Below are 18,726 nucleotides of genomic sequence, written 5' to 3' on the forward strand. Positions count from 1 at the left end.
TTGTTTTTCTTATCACAATCCTGGACCCCCTTGACTCATAAAAGATATGAGCAAGCCTGGCAAAAGTGGGTATGTTGGTGCGGTGAACAGAGTTTGGATCCCTTGGGATCGGAAATTCACATAATGGCAAATTTTCTTTCTGATTTAGCCTTGCAGGGCTTAGCATACACAACAATTAATAGCGTTAGGTCAGCTATTTCTGTGGGTCACCCCCATATTCAGGGATAACCAGTGGGGTACATCCATTCATTTGTAAACTTCTTTGAGGCGTTCGTATGGTTAAGCCTCCTCAACCAAACTATTCCATCTTATGGGCGTCAATGTGATTCTCCAATTCTTAGTAAACAACTTTCTGCGAAGTTTACAATATTGTTATGTCTACTCTCCTGTAAACAAGTTTCGGATGTTCAAGCCATGGATATAGCAGGTAGGGTATTTACTCCCTCTGGAGTGTCATTCTCTATCTCAAGATGCACTAAAACTGCTTCACATTGCATTGCATACCTGTCTTTTCCTCATAATATAAATTTGTGTGTGGTTCAGTGCATCAAAGTTTATGAAGATTGTACTCGTAAATTCAGACAAAATGCTTCTGGTCAATTGCTTGTTTCTTTACAGAAACCTTTTTCCCGGTTACTTCAGCAACTTTTGCCCACTGGGTCAAATGGTTATTGGCTGAGGCAGGTATAGATGTCTCTCTATTTGGGGCTCATTCTGTTAGAGGAGTTATGGCCTCCAAAGCTTTTTCCACTGGCACAAGATTGGAAGATAGTATGGCCCCGGCGGACTGGTCTTCTACTTTTAGAGTTTTGTTATCATAAGCCAATTGTGGATGTGGTGTCTGAAGTGGTAACTCCACTTTAAAGTATCATAATCCGAAGCCTCCAGTCCTGCCATAGAATACAATTTTTTTCTAGCTAAGGCACCAAGAATTTAAGATTCTATTAATGACACGGAGGCGAGGATTATCCCACCCTAATGAACTTTGTGTTCTTCATGTAATTTCATATGAATAATGTTTATTACAAGATGTGTAAATTGAATGAGAAATTACCCGTCCCTGTGTAAGTGTGGATTTTAGCTTATTGTTTTGTTATGTCTGTCCGGGATGAGCAATACCTCTACTTGATTTCGGTGGTCTACAGGTGAAAGATTGCTACAATTCAGAAGCTGTATCCATAACCGGACGTGGTTGCTGAAGATTGGCTTTGTCAGTTGCTGACACCTCTTTAAGGATCAGATAGCTGTCGGTGCAGTTATATTCACATTGTTATCTGCTTATTGGTTATGTTGCAAAGAAAGAGGACAGACTTTGGTGTATTGAACTTATATAGTCTTGGGGAAATGATATGATTGAATAAGGCTATGTTTCATGAGATATGTAGTTTAAAGTTTTGTTAAATTTTATTGGATGCTGTTGGTCAGTAATAAAAGAGAAAGCATAAACCTTGCCTCAGTGTCCTTAATAAAATCTAAAATTCTTGATGTGTTAGATAGAAAAATTTTTATCCTCCTCCAGAGTGTGCAGAGTCATGATGGGTTTCTGGCCTTTGGTGTGATGATCACTGACACCGTGAGGCTTGAGGTGCAGTGGGGAGCAAGAATTGAGACACAGGTCATCAGAGATCAGCGTCGGGATCCCCCTCAGAAAGAACTGGTAACGGGAGGTGCCCTGCCCAGGCCACGAGGGGGAATGGGTATCGGAAAATGCAACCACTGAGGAACCCTGAAAAGCAGCCTCCACTACTTCAGTTGCAGGAAGAGAGTCCGAGGGTGCTGACGGCTTCTCGTACCCCTCTGGGAAAGCAGAGGTGAGGTGGGCTGACTGGACTGCGCTGTGCCCCCTGAGGGGGCAACAGATTAAGAAACACCTCTCAGCCGTCTCGCTTTCAATTACTGGAGTCCGACGCGGTCTCCCCTATTTCCGGGCACCGCTCAGATTAAGACTAAATCAATGTTTAAATTACAATGACTGCATCACAAAATTGATCCCTATCTGCAGGCCTTGAGAAAGCCCCGGCTAAAGTGCCAGAGGGGGAGAAACACATGTTGGCTGATCCTTCCTGTTACTACTTTGGATCCTGTTTTGTCATGAAACATTATTGATACTTCGTGTTCTGGAAATATTACGCTCTCTTAACAACAAATAAATACAGTTTAATTTGCTCAACTACGACGCTCCTTGTACCTTCTGTTAAACTGCATTCGATTGAATCAAAGGCCTTGGACCTGCAATTTTGATTCAAATCAAGATCATCTTAGTGGGACTTTACCTTTTTCGCATTGTATTTTCCCCTTTGGAGGACGTGGGTCCTTGTCCTCCGGCAAAGTCCCCACACCTACCTCATTAACTAGGCATTCTACACAGGAAGATAGTGCCATTGGACCCTCTCCACCCTTTGGAGTCTGTTTTTTCTGGCCACACAGACTTGCTCAGGTGCTCACAAGGGCCCTGGAAGGAAAGCAGCCATACCTGGGCCTTACATAGGTTGTGAGAAAAAGCTTGCTCCCAAAATGATTGGAGGAAGCAGGGCCTCTTTGATACCCACCCTGTATAACTCAGACACATCTAAATGATCTCCTATAAAACACATGCCCCCTAGTGGTGGCCCCCATGATTAACTTGAGCCTGGAATAGGGGAACAGTGCAAGATACAGGGGAGGCTGGAAGGGGCACACACTGGTGCCTTCCTTGAAACCATGGTGCTCTCATGAGGGGGCAGAGGAAGACAACCCTGTAAGCAAGAACTGTTGCAGTGGAGAGCCTGGACATGGCGGGTGGCCATCGCTGACAGGTACCTGCCAGCCCAATAGGACGTGGAGTGTGGGTATTGCCTGCTCAGTACAACCCTGAAGAGATGGTGAGAGTGGGAACAGTGAAGTCCTTACAGGGGACTTTAGATAAGTTCCTCAAACAGGTACTATCAGAAACGACAACCTCAGTCGGAGAAGTGCCAGAGGACCAGTTCTAACAGCAGAGTAACTACTCATCTGCAGCCAGACTAAGCCATAAGGGAGACAAGAGAAGCCTCAGAAGTGTACATAGGTGGAGTGGAAACAGAGGTTTCTAGCACCATGATCTCCATCAAGCGGCGGACCACATGGCGGAGGTTGAAACCTGTATTTCCTCAGCTGAAGATGAGCTACGATCTCTAAAATCTCACTTTGTGAAACTGTGGACAGTGTTGCTCCAACTGGAGAACCATGTGGAAGATGCTGAAGGTCGATCTCAGCAAAAAGTAAGGCTTTGGGGATCATGGAGGGGCTGAAGGGCACTCATCTCAAACAGTTCTTCACACAATAGTTGCACTCCTAGGCTGAGAGGGGTTCTTTCCCCCTTTCATCACAGAAACCACTAATGACATACCTATCAGAATAGGTTGTGTGAAGGGCACTCCGATGGTGTCAGACCCAGGTAAAGTAGAGGTAACACCTGGGATAGTAGTCAACCCCCCTCAAAAATACTAATATGAGTAGACAGCTAAAAGTTCCCTGAAACTGTCACATCTGCCCCAGTGGAAGACAGGGACACCTCATGACCATGTACACTCATGATCATGGCCCCAAACATTGACATAGACAGCTGAACAAAGGCAAGAGGTGGTGGTCACGTAATACATCAAGAGTCAGGCATCAGACCTCTGTAACACCTGGAAACTCACTTACCTGGGAAAGGGCACACAGGTCCCTGGCTCCTCGGCCACCACCAGGAGCCCCCCCCAGACCGATAATCCTTTGCCTCCTCAATTATGATGACAGAGATGTCATCCTCATGACAGCCTGGAGACCACAGACAGTGCTCTTAGATTCCAACAAAGCGATGCTATTCCCAAACTACAAGAAACTGAAACCTGGATGACAGCCCTGCCACCCAGAGCTAAAAATTGAGGGAGAAGGAAAATAATGGAGACAACATCCCATAGACTAAGTCCAGACTCTTCTATATCTGGGGAGGACAACACCACCATTGTAGAACTAACTCCATCAAGAAATGTATGGGCCTGGGTGGGCTATGCATTCAACCCTCAAGCTTGCTCCGGCTTTTCCCCAGCTCCAGAGTATGAACTTGCCCACCAGCTGCAGGGGTGACGGTATCGCTGGTGACACAGGGGAAAGAAGGGAAGGAGCAGAGCACAGCACTTGATGGGGCCTACAGAACAACAGCATAACGAGTTACTGGGGGGATCCACAAGTCAATTGTCATCGACAGATAGGGTCGACATGTTAAGCGACCTCTCAGCATGTTCATTTCTTCACATCATGTTGTGGGATGTTGTGTTTGGGGGTGACAGATACTTCCACTGTAGAAGTGCCAGTAGTTCTGTTACAGGCACCACAAACATCCTGAATGTTGGGGAAGTTTGTTGCTGTTGTTTTATGTCCTTAAAGTTACCAATGATATATAGCTATCAGAGTAGCCTGAGTGAAGGGCTCTCGGATGGCCCCGTTCCGGGTAAAGTAAAGGAAATCCATGGAATGGTTATAGTCAACACATCCCAAGAAAAAAACATGGGTAGACAGCTAATAGGTCCCCAAAATGGTCACAACACCCCGGGTGGGAGACAGGGACACCTCATGACCATGTACTTTCATGATCACAACCCCAAAGGGTGGCACTGACTGACTGACAGTCTTGTCATGGAACATCTATGGCTTGCTGAACAAAGTCAAGAGGGGGTAGTTATGCAATAGATCAAGAGACAGGCATCAAATCTGGTATTACTCCAGGAACCTCACTTAGCTGGGAATCATTGCCCTTGTCTGTCTAGCAGCAATATGCCATGCTATCCCTTACAGGATACATCAGAGGGGCAATAAGCCATGCTATCCCATGCAGGATTCACCATGGGGGTCACAAGGACTGGTGATCCTCACCAAAAAGCATCCTCCATTCAAGTGGTACAGACATGGCAAGACCGATTGGAGAGATTTGTGGGGGTGACGGGTAACAGAGGTAGGAAATCACGACTGTTGCTTAGTATCTATGCCCTCCTGACTACACAAACAGGTCTTTGAGGCATTGCACCCCATCTTGTTGGAAACTATACTACTTGCATGTTGTGTGAGGGGACTTCAACAATGTCATGGACACATCGCTGGATGGGCCCTCCCCACGATCCCTGCCCTTACATAACCTGTATGCACTGGCACAGTTTGTGTTCTCCATGGGTCTCATGGAGGAATGGAGAGACAGACGTCCTACAACCAGAAATTACTCCTTTTTTCCTAGGTCCAAGGAACGTTCTTCCAACTAGATTGTCTGTTTGCCCCAAGGATGACATAGTAGCAGAATACATACCGAGGGATATCTCAGATCATGCCTCACTTAAACTCATGTAAGGATCCAGGTGCGAAGGGCCGGGGTAACAATTGGCTGCTGAATACATGGAAGTTCCAGGATGGCTAAGTAGTGTCTGTTAGACCTGTCAGCCTTAGGATCATCTTCCCACAAACCTTTTGACTCCCCCAGATTATTTATCCTGATTTCGGTTTCGTTGGCCTTAGGACTCTGCACTTTACCATTGCTACCCAGTACAATTAGCACATTTAATTTACTTGAAAGTCTCTAGAAAAGTGGGACCCCATGTATCCAGGGCACTTGAATTCTACTAGTGTGTCTGCAGCACTGGCTGTGCCACCCCCTGAAAAACATGTCCCAGGCCTGCCTCTGTGGCCTGTATGGGCAGTTTTAAACAGCCATGCCAACCTGGCAAAATAAACCTTTTTCCAGGACAATGCCTTCCTTTTTAATACATATAATTCATCCCACAGTAGGCCATGAAAAGCCCAGGGGACAGGGTGCATTGTATTTGAAAGGTTTGTGTCCTGGTACTGCAAAACTCTTGTACTCTTTTTGACTTCTGTAAGTCCTACCAACTCGCCCTTAAGATAACATTGTGTTTCCTTATCACCTATAATAAAAGATAACATTCAAATGGAAGCAGTAGACAGGTCAAGTTTGGTGTATAAAAACTGTAATTTAAAAGTAATTTGTATCAGTAAAGTTGGATTTTAAGTCACAATTCTGAAAATGCCACTTTTAGAACATTAACATTTTCCTGGTAGCTACTGCATGTCCCTGGGTCACATGACTAGGTTTAGCTGGCAGTTTGTCCTTGTATATTGCTCCCAGGTAATGCACAAAGGGAAGATAGGTGGTGGCAGGATGGGCCACTCTGACAAGGAGGAGGGGCTGTCACCTTCCATAATGGGCACATTACAAATGTCCCACCTAAACACACTCACAAAGGGGTTGTTATTATTCTTTTGTGTCCCAAGACAAGCTGGGGCCCGGACAGAGAGAAGTGGGATGCCTGACACCTCAGGGGGATGGAAACCTCCAGAACCTTCTCCTACTTCAAAGTGGGCACCAGGTATACAAATATACCCTCAGACCCAACTTGTCAGTACGTATGTGGACCTGTGGAAGACTCAGAAAGACTGTTGGGCTGTTTTTCTGCAAGTAAGTATGCTGCTCTGCTGCTCCCCTGCCTGATTGAGAAGGACTGGACCTACATCTTGAACCCTTGATCACCAGAGTGACTCCAAGGACTAGGTGGCTGGCCTCCTGATCAGAGCCTCAGGGACAGAACAGGCTCCAGAAACCTTGAACCCAGCACCTGGTCTCTGCTAACTGTGAGTCTTGCTCTCCCAAGTAGTGTTTCTGCAGTCCAGGATCCAGGTACGTAGGTCTGAAGGAGCTCTGCCAGCCCAGCTGTCGTGTCAGCAGAAGTGACGCAGTGTGACTCCTGGCCTTGCAAATTTGGCATGGGAACCACTGAGCAATACATCCAAGACAAAGGACTTCCCACTGTAGCCAACAGCTGCTTTGGAACTCGGTGGTGCTTGATGCATCTTCAACGCAAGCCTTCGCTTTGCAAGCCCCTTATTGACGACATCCTCAACAACAACGCAGAACTACGCATCACAGCCTCACAGCTTCCTGGAACCTCCGCTCACATCATCTCTGTTGCATAATGCATCCTCGATACAGGACTAAAAGTATCTGCAGACTAAGGGACTACCCTGGGAGAAGATGGACAACAGTGGTCCTCATCGAAAGAAAGGTACTCCTAGATGAGATGGCTTCCAAAGTCATTTCACAAACATACCAAACTCTTATAAACAGTAGGCCAGATAAACTCTGTCCCCTTAACTCCAGGTGGGAAACTGGCTTGGGCCCAGGTAAAGATGCTGATTTGGACACAGCATGGATACACCTACGAGAACGCAATCAAAATAAGCATGAGGCTTATACAACTCAAGGTCCTCCATAGGGTCTGCTATACCAGATCCTGGGTTATTTTAATGGAGAAAGCATGACATGAAAGGTAGGCGTTCCCGTCCAAAAAATGACTTTAAGGCCTGTGCGCCTTATTTATACTTCTGTGTCATTTTGACGCACAGGAGGGGGAGGGCCTTAAAAAATGGCGCCCAGCCTGATGTGCGACGTTTCTATCACCTGGGTGAGGGCAGGTGTTAAGGGACCTGTGGGCTCATTTCCATGGTCTCTAACCATGGAAGCAGTCCATATGTGCCCTTCCCTGCCTCCAGGGACAGCCCCTGCCATCCCCACCCACCCCTGGAGGACACCCATGGATGGGGGGACCCATCCCAGGTAAGTACAGGTAAGTTGGTAAGTACAGGTAAGTTAAGGTAAGTATTTAAAAAAAAAAGTTTTTGTGGCATAGGGAGGCCTAACTTGGGCTCCCTACATGCCACTGTGCCCAATGGCCATGCCCAGAGGACAGAAGTCCCCTGGACATGGCCATTGGGCAGGGGGGCATGACTCCTTTGTTTGCTAAGACAGGAGTCATTTCAATGGAGGTTGTGTGTCAAAAAATGGCACAAGTCTGGTTAGAGCCATGATTTTTTACTCTAACCTGACTTGCACCATTTTTTAACGCACAACCCCCATTTTCCCCTACGCCGGCGCTGCCGGGTTAGAGTAATTTTTTTTAACTCTGACCAGCCCGCAGCGCCGGCTAACGTCAATCCACAAATAAGGCGCCTGCCTGGTGCGTCAAAAAGTATAAATATTGGCCTTAGTTCATGACTAGGCAGATAGGTTGCCAATAAAGAAGATGAGACCAAACCCAATCTACATTAATAAGCCACCAAATGTAATAACAACTTTGGAAAGATTATCTCATCAACAAAGATTAGATGGAAGGACACATCAACAAATAAAGGAGACAGAAGTAGAGATCAGCACAAGTTTAGGAATCTTGAGCTATCACAAACTAAACTGCCAATATGTTTTTTAATTACATTTTATTAGTTATTGTTCCAGAAGTTAACAACCTGTAGGGTATACATAATATTCACCCATAACAGTAAGTAAGAAGGGATGGGAAAAAGATCATGAAACACCTTTTCCTCCCTCATACCCATGCCAATAGGTTTTTGAGGAGTGGTATGAAATAGTGCTACACACAGAATTCTATAGGCACACATCTAGCCATACAAGCATCCGGGCCAATTGTATGTCAAGATAATGACCTCAAAAAATCGACTTCCAACAACAGACTCTGAAATATTGACTTGCATAATATCCTCAATGATAGCTTTACTAGTCTAAATCAACATATACTAATCTTGATGATAATATTCAAATCAATATCTTGGAGTCGACTTTGTTCCAGGTCGGTATTTTAAATCAGTGGTTTGGTGCCACATAGCCACTTCTCACCCAGGCCAATAGCATCCTATAACATTGGATGCAATATAAACTAGTACATGAATCATTCTTCGACCTCAGTGAGGGCAATTACTTGAAGTGGGGGGTAGAGATAGGAGTTCAATATTGAGAGGTGCACTGGACACAAACAGAAGAGTGGAGTAACAAACAGCAACAGCAAGCATACTCATGGAGTTTGAAAAAGGCCTTTTTTGTTCAAGGGTCAACATATTACTCCCACACATGCCAATAAACACATGGCTTGGATGACTGCAAATCAAACTTACCTTGAAAACCACAAAAATAGACATAATATCCTTTACAAAAGTATGAAATGGAGAATGCCCTTTCAAATTTATCAACATCACCAAAGTACCGTCTTGTTCTGACTATTCATTGTATGATCATTTGTGATCTCTGTGCCTAATTGAATGATAAAACGTTGTTAAAGCAGAACAGCAATTGAGAACTCCGCACATTTCTTCAAATCCCACTTATGATGCAGGCAAAACTGGTACAAAGTAAGGAGGGCCAGTGGAATCCCAGGCCAGGTAGGACACACGTTCTTGGACAATATTAAGGCACATGTTGCAAACACACAAAAACAATATTAAAAAAGCCCGTTCACACAAACATGTCATGTACAGCAGCTGCTATGACATTATCTATGCCTGCACATTGAAAACACTGTGAAAATTCATCAAGGTACCCGGGGATGGATGCACTACCTGTAACATTGTGGTAAAAACCGATGTGGTTTCCGAGACCTTATAATTAACTGCAGTTGTAACGTCTAGATTACACCTGGCAGTATCTATTACACTCGTGATTCCTTTATATAGGAGTTGATAAAAGGTACGAGGATGAGAAAGTGAGGAGTAATGCTCAGGGATTTTGGAAGGTCTCAGGATCGGGCGAAACAGCGCCCAAACCAATACACTCTAAATGGGGGTAAAAGGCCATTTCAATAGAACAGTTCTGGAAACAATAAAACCTTGGCGTTTGCCTTACAAAACTATAAAGCTTCACTAATACATAAAATTCCTAAAACCCACCCACACCCTCTACAAAACTTACCCCTCATCAATAACCCCTTTCCATGCCTACCCTGACCCGATCAATCCAGTACCCATCTGCCCAGCTGTCCACCTTCTGTAATTCCCCTTGCCTTTTCCTCCCTTTGTTCCTTGTCCAAATTCCCTGACCTCTCATCTTGTGCATCCGTACCCTTTCCCCCCAAAGCATATCCGTAAAGACCCCACCACACAGGAAAACCCGCCAGGCGTTTTCCTGACCCACCCAAACTATCTGCATTAACCCTGATCCCACATATTCTCCCCCAACAACTTCGATATCTTCATTTGTAACTCCAATAAATAATGCTCATTACCTAAGAAAGATAGATGCACTCCATCCTACCGAAAAATAGTACATCCCCATGAACAATCTCCCCATGTTGCAGAACTGAAAAACCTTCGATATGACAGAAAATACGCATTTCTCTATTCACCTTCCTACGCTGCTTCTCTATTCCCTTAAAGGAATTCGCTACCCTTCAAACTCTCCTAGGAACCAACTCAATCCAAACAATATGTGTACCAGCCCATCTCTGCCTGATCCTCAATAAATCTAACTTCATTACCTTCAGAAGTCCAATCCCTGACAACGCCACTAAATCATTCTCGCCTAAATGAATCACCAATAAATCTGGACAAATCCCCTGAGCCAATCGTTTGGAAAGAAAATATAACAGTTCCCCCTACCTCATACCACTTTTCCCCATCCAGTAAACTTTAATCCTAGCACCATCCAAACCCAATTGCCTTCCAAAATGACGTGACGCCACCTGCTTCTCAGCCCAGTGCACGAAGGAATGCCCCACAATCCAAACAGAACAAAAATTCCTTTCCGGGCCAGCCACACAACCTATAAAAGGCAGAAAAACAGAACCATTACCTATAAATTAAATTGAAATAGGGAAAAAAGACCTCAAAACTGGTGAGTTTGAACATAATGTTTAAAACACTGGGGCCTCCAATGCCCCAACTCCATAATCTCTCTATCTGAATGCCCAACTTTTCTAGCTTCAGTGGCCGCTCCAATCCGAATTGAATGGGTACCATAAAATAAAATAGTGGATCCAATCCCAGCTTTTTTATCGCCATTTTTAAGACTGCAAGAAGGTGAAAAGACTTCAACCTGGTACCATCCTGATGAATGAATACAAACCTGGAACCTTCTGGCAAAAATTTTGTAAAAGCCAACCAACAATAAACAGGACCATCTGGAAACCCCCCCCGCAACACTACCTCCCGACCCCTACCTAACTGATCAGCTTTTGATGCCCGTAACCACAAGTATATCAAACCATTACTTACCCTAATATCTGAACATAGAATACCATCCTTACCTCTCACACCCAACAATTCTGAGACCCGAAAAGCCCCATGAAAAAGCCATGACATGCATAAAGATATGAGAACCACCTCTCAAGGAGAAAAACAAACATCTTGCAAAACACAAAACAATTCCCTCAACAAATGTGACGTAATTGGGCGTCTCCGATCCCGCCTAACGCCCCCTCTTCTAGCCCAACCTGCAATAATCTGCCTACAAATTTCACCCTCCATAGGATCATACCCCCAGAAATATTTACCATAAAAGGAAATGCCAGACAACTTACCAGATATACTTACTGCCGATAAACCCAACTCAATCTGTTGTATGATAAAGCGAACTGCACCCTCCCGCCTTTGTACACACCCTAAAATGCCCCCTGCCCTCCTTACTGCCCCTGATTTAATGAAATCAGACCAAGCCTGCTCATAACTTTTCCTTGTCGATGGAGCTATAGACTGTTGAATCATCTCCAACATCCTTAAATTCCCAAATCCCACAATGCCCTATGCACTGGTGTCTTCTGTGCATCTGCTCCCGGTGCAAGCCCACGGAATTTCCACCACCGCGAACGAGATAGCGCATCAGCAATGTCATTATTAATGCCAGGAACATACTTAGCCTTGAAAATAATATTAAACTTTAAACAGTTCAACAGATATAACCTCAAAAGACGCAACTCTTTCACATCCTTTGCTTTTTGCAAATTAACAAGATTCACAACAGTCTGGTTATCAACATTAAAAACCATATTCTTGTTGGCTAACGTGTGACCCCAAATTGACAGTGCCACAACTAAAGGAACGAACTCCAAAAATGCAATACTATGCCTGGCCGCCTTCCAAGCCTCTGGCCAACTCTCTGCACCCAATGACCATCCCAAAAAACACCAAAACCAAGCGCACCTGAAGCATCCGAAAAAACTTGCACTTGCCAAAATCAATCCTAGTCCTCCACCAACATTGTCACACCATTGAAATCCTGTAGAAAAGTAATCCATATCCATAAATCAGCCCTAACACTGGCCTTAAGCCGGATATGATGATGAGGCAAAACCGTACCTCTAACTGAGAAACCCAACCTCCTACAAAAAGCCCTTCCAACTCTTACCACCTTAAATGAAAAGTTTAAGTGCCAAGTAACCTTTGAACATGCCTCAACTCCAACTTAGGTTTCTGCACAGCCTCTTCCAGCAACTCAATCAACAGCTGAACTTTGTCACTAGGTAAACGAACCTCCATTTTTTGTGAATCCAACTCAATTCCCCAAAAATGTTTTGGGCCCTTCGGTTTTCTCTGGAGCTAAGGGAACTCCCATGGCCTTCTGAAAGTCCAATAAAGCTGACATACGGTCACCTGACCCAGCAGCACCCACCAAGAAACAATCATCTAAGTAGTGTGTTACAAACTTGTAACCTGTCTGTGACTGAAAAAGACATTGTAAAAAGGAACTAAACAGTTCAAACAACGAACATGAAACCGAGCAACCCATTGGCAACATCCTGTCCACAAAAACAGCCCCATCAAACTGCATGCCCAACAAAGAAAAATCGTCAGGGTGCACTGGAAGGAGCCTAAAATCCGACTGAATATCTGATTTTGCCATTTCCGCCCCAACTCCACAATGCTTCACCAATGCAATGGCTTCATCAACCGAGGCATAATGCACAATGGAATCCTCTGGAGCAATAAAATCATTAACAGATGCCCCCGCCGGCCAAGATAAATGATGTATCAACCGGAACTCGCCTAGGTGCTTCTTAGGTACCACTCTCACAGGGGAAATCGTCAAGTTTTCCAAAGGCCAATGAAAAATGGGCCAACAATTCTTCTCATTTCAAGCTTCTTATGTAACTTGGCCCTCACCACCTCCGGTTGATCTAATGCTGACTTCAAATTGTTTGCCCATCTCTGCACACGTGGTCCCTCATAACAAAGCCTAAAATCTTCGGAAAATCCCCAAAACAAAACTTGCTTCAGACACCTTAGGATAGAATTGTAACCAATACCGCATAACCTCAAATTTAATAGGCATAGGGCCCTTTTCCTGCCACCGGTTGCATATGGCCCCTACCCCTGTCACTGCCTCTCCCAAACGGGCCTTGTCCTCCCCAGTGCATGCCTCCAAAACATTGAAACACTGGATGTCTGCCCCCGCAGTTGGAAGAATCATGTCTGAATTTGCACTGCTGTCATGTACCCATACCGCTATTGAACCACCAGCATGCTCCGTTTTGCGGTCGTTGACCCCTTGCTGCACCCCCCACCCCATAATGGGTGGGACGACCCTGAAAGGGCTTATACTGCAAAGGCAAACCACTAGCAGTATGCATAACTGGCGCTTTCCTCCCCGTGCGCAACCACTGCATCCATAACGCATTATCTATTTCCCCCCACTCGTTATCAGGATACACCGCCATCTGAGCCCGAAACTCTTCATCATACCTGAACCAACCGAAACAGCCGTAGTCCATCTGGGCCCTCCGCACAATATCCATATATTTAAACAAAGCAACACAACGATCTGGAAAACGCTCACAGTAAACACTTGCATATATCAAAAAGGCTGAGGTCCAATTCTCAATTGTAGTGGTTACCTTGGGCCTACGCGCTAATTCCCACTCCTCTTCCTTTGAACCCTCCTTAGCCTGGACCTCCCCATGCAATAACTTAAAAACATCAATAAACTCTCCTCTACAAATTTTTTCCTTCATATATTGAGTGAGATGCGCCCCCAATGGCATCGAGACCCCCATGTAAGGAAGTTTCTTATACTTAATACTTCCCCCGCACCCTCACTATCCGTTCTATACTCTTGCATGACATTTTTCCCCACCTTGCTCGCATCCAGCTTACCTGAAACCATATCCATGACACTTACCTCCGATACTGAATCTGTATTCAACAAAACATCAACCCCAGACCCACCCTGAAACCCCATTTCTTTTACCACCTTTCCAACCAAACCTACCCCCCCAGAGTGACACCCCCCCAAAAGGGGATACCCCCCTCTCCTCACCTTGAGGTAAGTTTCCACCAGATAGGTCAATCCGACTCCGTCCACTATGACGACCGCCCCGGACCACCACCATTGATGATGCCTGTAAAACACCAAAACTCCATCCCTTGTTAGATTCCTGCACAAGCACCCCCAATACATTATGCTGTAAAGGCGCTTCCACCTCAAAACTGTTCCCTTCATCATAATCCAGAAGGTCTCCTTCCCTGGTGACACTTCTATCCAAACCACCAGCGCCCCAGCTGGTAGAAGGCTCTTCTTGTGCAAAAGGCTGCATGTTCTGTGTCACTGTTAAAATTGACTCCCCCGATGTCAGGTGATCCGCTCTGGGTCTCACCCTCTCTTCTTTTCGGTGTCCAGAGGGTGTACCAACCCCCACTGATGACGCCTGATTACCAACAGGCCACACAGAACCTGTGGGTACCACCTGCTCCTTATGCCCGCCCAATGCATCAAAGCCACCACACCCAGGTCCCTGAACTAATGCACCTGGCTTCCAAAAATCCACCCTCACCTGCGCCCTACCAGCCTTACCACTAGCTTCAGCCTCTCCATATAACACACCCCTCATACTCATGCCACTATCGTCCGTCACTTCCATATGCTGCCCTGACTGATAAATAGTCTGATTGCTCATATCCCATTCCTGAACTTTATGCAGCATTGGGCTAAACAATCTAGGCATCAATTGCAGCCTCTCCCCCTCCTGCCCAAAAACAGGGGCATTAACCACATCCACACCTAAAATCACACCACCTTCCCCTAAATTATCGACATCCTCACCATCCGACAATAACCTCCTGTTGCTGCACTGTAATGGGAGCAGCCATCTTGAAGGCTGCTCCCCACCTCCTTTCCTCTAAAGCACCCTCCCCTTGCTTATTGTTACTTTCTGAGAGGTGTGGAGCATGTTTTTTCCCTCCAGCAAAGCCACGCGTCACTACGCGCGCATGCGTGTCAGCCGAACAAACCCCCAAGCGGCCATCATTCGACACGCACCACTTTGAGTGAAATCTCGCCCCCTGGCACAAATGCGCTGCCGGATTTACGCGCCGGAATGGTGCGCGAACTTCGTTCAGCCTCTCCTCCCCGCCACTACCTGCCCAGGTAAGCTATTGCCCTGATCACCACCTACAGCCACCATAACCTCAGGTGATGCAGCAATTTGTCTCCCTGACACGCTCTTCTGCCTAAGTTTCTTAGACTTGCGAGTTGGTGACTCGCATGCCATAACAGCCGCAGCCACGCCCTCAGAGGAGGCTCTCTTGGGTCTTTTCAGACCCACCCACGCCTGCCAAAGCACGCCCTCTTGGAGGAGGTCCTCCCTACCCTCCTCCTGAAGCATTCTCAAAGCTTGTAAAACTTTTTCTGAACTATCCATATTCCAAAAACCAAACCACTGCAAACCAATTAATTATCACACCAAAACTTTCAAGAACGTATCTAAGGCCTACCGCACGAACCAAAACAACGACTATCCTGGGTGTGGCAAAACGGCCAAAGAGGCCACCCACACCCTGCCCCACCTATATAAGTCCTTCCCTTAAACCCACCCTTCCGCCCGGACCACCCAATCAAAGCCCAGCGTAGTGGGTTCTACCACCCACGGCCAAACTGCCCTGGGGGAGACCGGGCATGCCCTCGCTCCCCCCAAGCCCCCATTGTGATCAACGTTTTACCTTGAAAATATAAACTACTAACAATAATATCATCATGCTGTTTGTAAATCGCCAAAATACACAGATGGTAAATATATAAATAGACAAACTTCTGTTCATTAACCGCAGCAACAAAACATCTTACAATATGGCCTTACAAGCTCCAGTTAAAAGCGCATGAATTTGCGTATGAATCCTGAACGAGCCTTTTACGCTCGACAGGAACGTCAATTGATGACAATTTAGATGTTTTTCCACAGAACAGTTATAGTTGATGGATGTAGGCAGAGCACTGTGTGTAGCTGGCTTGCCGTTAAGTGCTTCAGCCCCAAGTCTCCCTAACCAGGCATCTTCCACCAGAAAGAGGATCACTGCAGGCCCTATAAGACCTCTTGCTGCAGTATTATATTGAAGCTTTTAGATTGCACACGATGCTGCAAGATCATGGGCCACGCATTACATTCCAGAAAACACTCAGCAGTGGGCTTACTTGACCTTGTCTTTACATTCGTACAGTCAAGCCTTACCCTGTCAGTTTATTGCTCCATTATTCTATCACTCTCAACATAGAGGGTAGGTGTTCACGTCATCCCTGTGCATTGCTTATTTGCACATTGAGTGTCACAACCATGGTAAGACGTAGCTTATAACAGACATGCACACACACAGCTCTAAAAAAGTGGCAGAGCGAGGGGTGAAAATGAAGAGGTGACAGTGACAGTGAAGGGGACTGAGAGCCTGAGGTGTTGCATTCTGTGGCCCCAACCCTGAGGTTTGGGACTTCACTGCCTTTGTGACAGTAGAATGCAATGATGTAATATATAAAAGACATGTGGCACGTCAGAAAGTCCCTTCCAACTCGCACGACTTGTGCAACTCGTGAATCACAGGAGATGGTGTGAAAGAGTCATCCCCCAATAAGTGCGATTCATTATAAAATGTATTAATAACTTGTGACTGCAGCTGCACCAAACGGAAATCACTTAACAGCGCACTAAGAAACCGATGCCTATTACCATATAATTCTGCCCAAATGGTAATCGTTTTTCTTCAAAGCAGCAGTTGTATCTTTAAGGGACAGGGTGCTTTAAAACATGTTTCTAATTTGCTACTTCTAATTCGGGACAGAGGTCTGCTTTCGCTTGCAGACAACCAACGGGATTATTTTGAAATCCTCTGCAAATCTAGTCTATGGCGCAAATTCTTTGTACACAGATTGACGTGCGAATTGCATCTCTGTTACCATGACCAGTCAATATACAATTTGCATACTCTAGGTAACGAACATGGACCAATACATAGCTAGTTTAGATGCAGCTAATGAAACTGTAGGTGATGATTCAATCACTGTAGGCAACAACATCTTTCTAATTTCAGCAGATGCTAGTTAGCTAGCTACTATGATCACTGAGCCTGCAGAAAGCACAGTCACGAAAAACTGGGGCAATTTTGAGACCATTAACAGGCAAGGCAATCAGCCAAGCAGGCAGTTTTCTTCCTAGACACTTGAAACGCGTAAACTGATACTTACTGGCGATAGTCAGTATGGGCTACCCAATAGGCAGTCAGGCAATGTCTAAGGGAATGGTTTGACAGGTTAGTGGGTGGACCGTTTTTTTGGCTGTTTGAGGACCTGTTTTATGGTCTGGTGGACCATTTTTTTGCTGTTGATTTTGCTGATTTTATCACAAACATTGCCTGCTGGAAGCACAAATATTTGCAGTCTCCCATACCTTGCAAAACACTTATACAGTGTATCTTTACAAGTTCGAGACTGCCCTGATTTGCAAAGGTGGCCCACGTTAATCGGGGCCACTTTTATTTCGGTGCCCATCTCAGTTCGACCCTGTTGAGACCCAATGGACCAGTCTGGCCTCTGTTGGTAATTCATAGTGATGTAGTCCATTGAAAAAAAAGCAGATATACCATAAGAAGAACACTGAAAATATTTCCTTATAATAACAAAAGCAATTGAGGATCCCTGCTAACAGAAAGATTAAATTGACTACAACTGATGTGTAAACTTTTTCACCCCCTCCCTAACGGGGGAATGTCCTTTCGCATACATTATGCCTGGCACAGGCATAATGTAGCACAAAGGGTTACAAAGTGGCACAATGTGTGCATTGTGCCACTTTGTAAATGCGGTGCAGCGTTTTTGGCCATCAACTCACATTAGTGTAAAAAAACGATGCTAATGTGTTGCTAGTATGGTGCTAGGGCCTCTTAAATCTGGGCCTTAGTCCACTATTACAAGGCCCGTATAATTCCAGATTCGACCAGAAGTGGGGACTACTCAGTAAATAGGAATACCACATCTTCAGGTTTTCTCCCCAGGACATTTGTTGTGCTACAAGTTCCCAAAATGTGTGGGGGTATGACAGTCTCAAATGAAAATATCATGTCAGAACATGTGTGGAAACGTCAATTCGGACTGCTATTTCCCATGTCCCCAGCCCAGTTTGGGAATATGCTGATGATCCGGCATTGGGAAGTACCAATCTGGGTCACAGAATAACAAGGTCGTCTTGTAAATGTTGGAAACTAGGCTTTAATTTTTTTCTGTTATTCCAAAGATACTGACAAGAACGGCTCAATGACAGAATATCAAGAACAAAAATATTGTGTGGACAGAATATCATGTCAAACTATTGAGGACCAAAATATTGAGAAGGTAAGTGCAAATAGGTAAGCACAGATTTACTATTCCTAATCCACATCTACGTACCTTAAGGATATATAAATATATATCAAGGTACATAGATGTGGAGTTAAGAATAGTAAAACTTTGCTTTCCCATAGAAACTTACCTTCACAATATTGTTGTCCTTGAAATTACTGACACAATATTTTGCCCACACATTATTTTGGACTAGATCTACTGTCCAAACACTGACAAGAACTTTCAAGAAAAACAAACGTATTTGCGTGTTACAGAGCAGAGGAAGACACTAAGGGGGTTATTACAACTTT

Source organism: Pleurodeles waltl, chromosome 9 (assembly GCF_031143425.1).
Source record: "Pleurodeles waltl isolate 20211129_DDA chromosome 9, aPleWal1.hap1.20221129, whole genome shotgun sequence".
NCBI lineage: Eukaryota > Metazoa > Chordata > Amphibia > Caudata > Salamandridae > Pleurodeles > Pleurodeles waltl.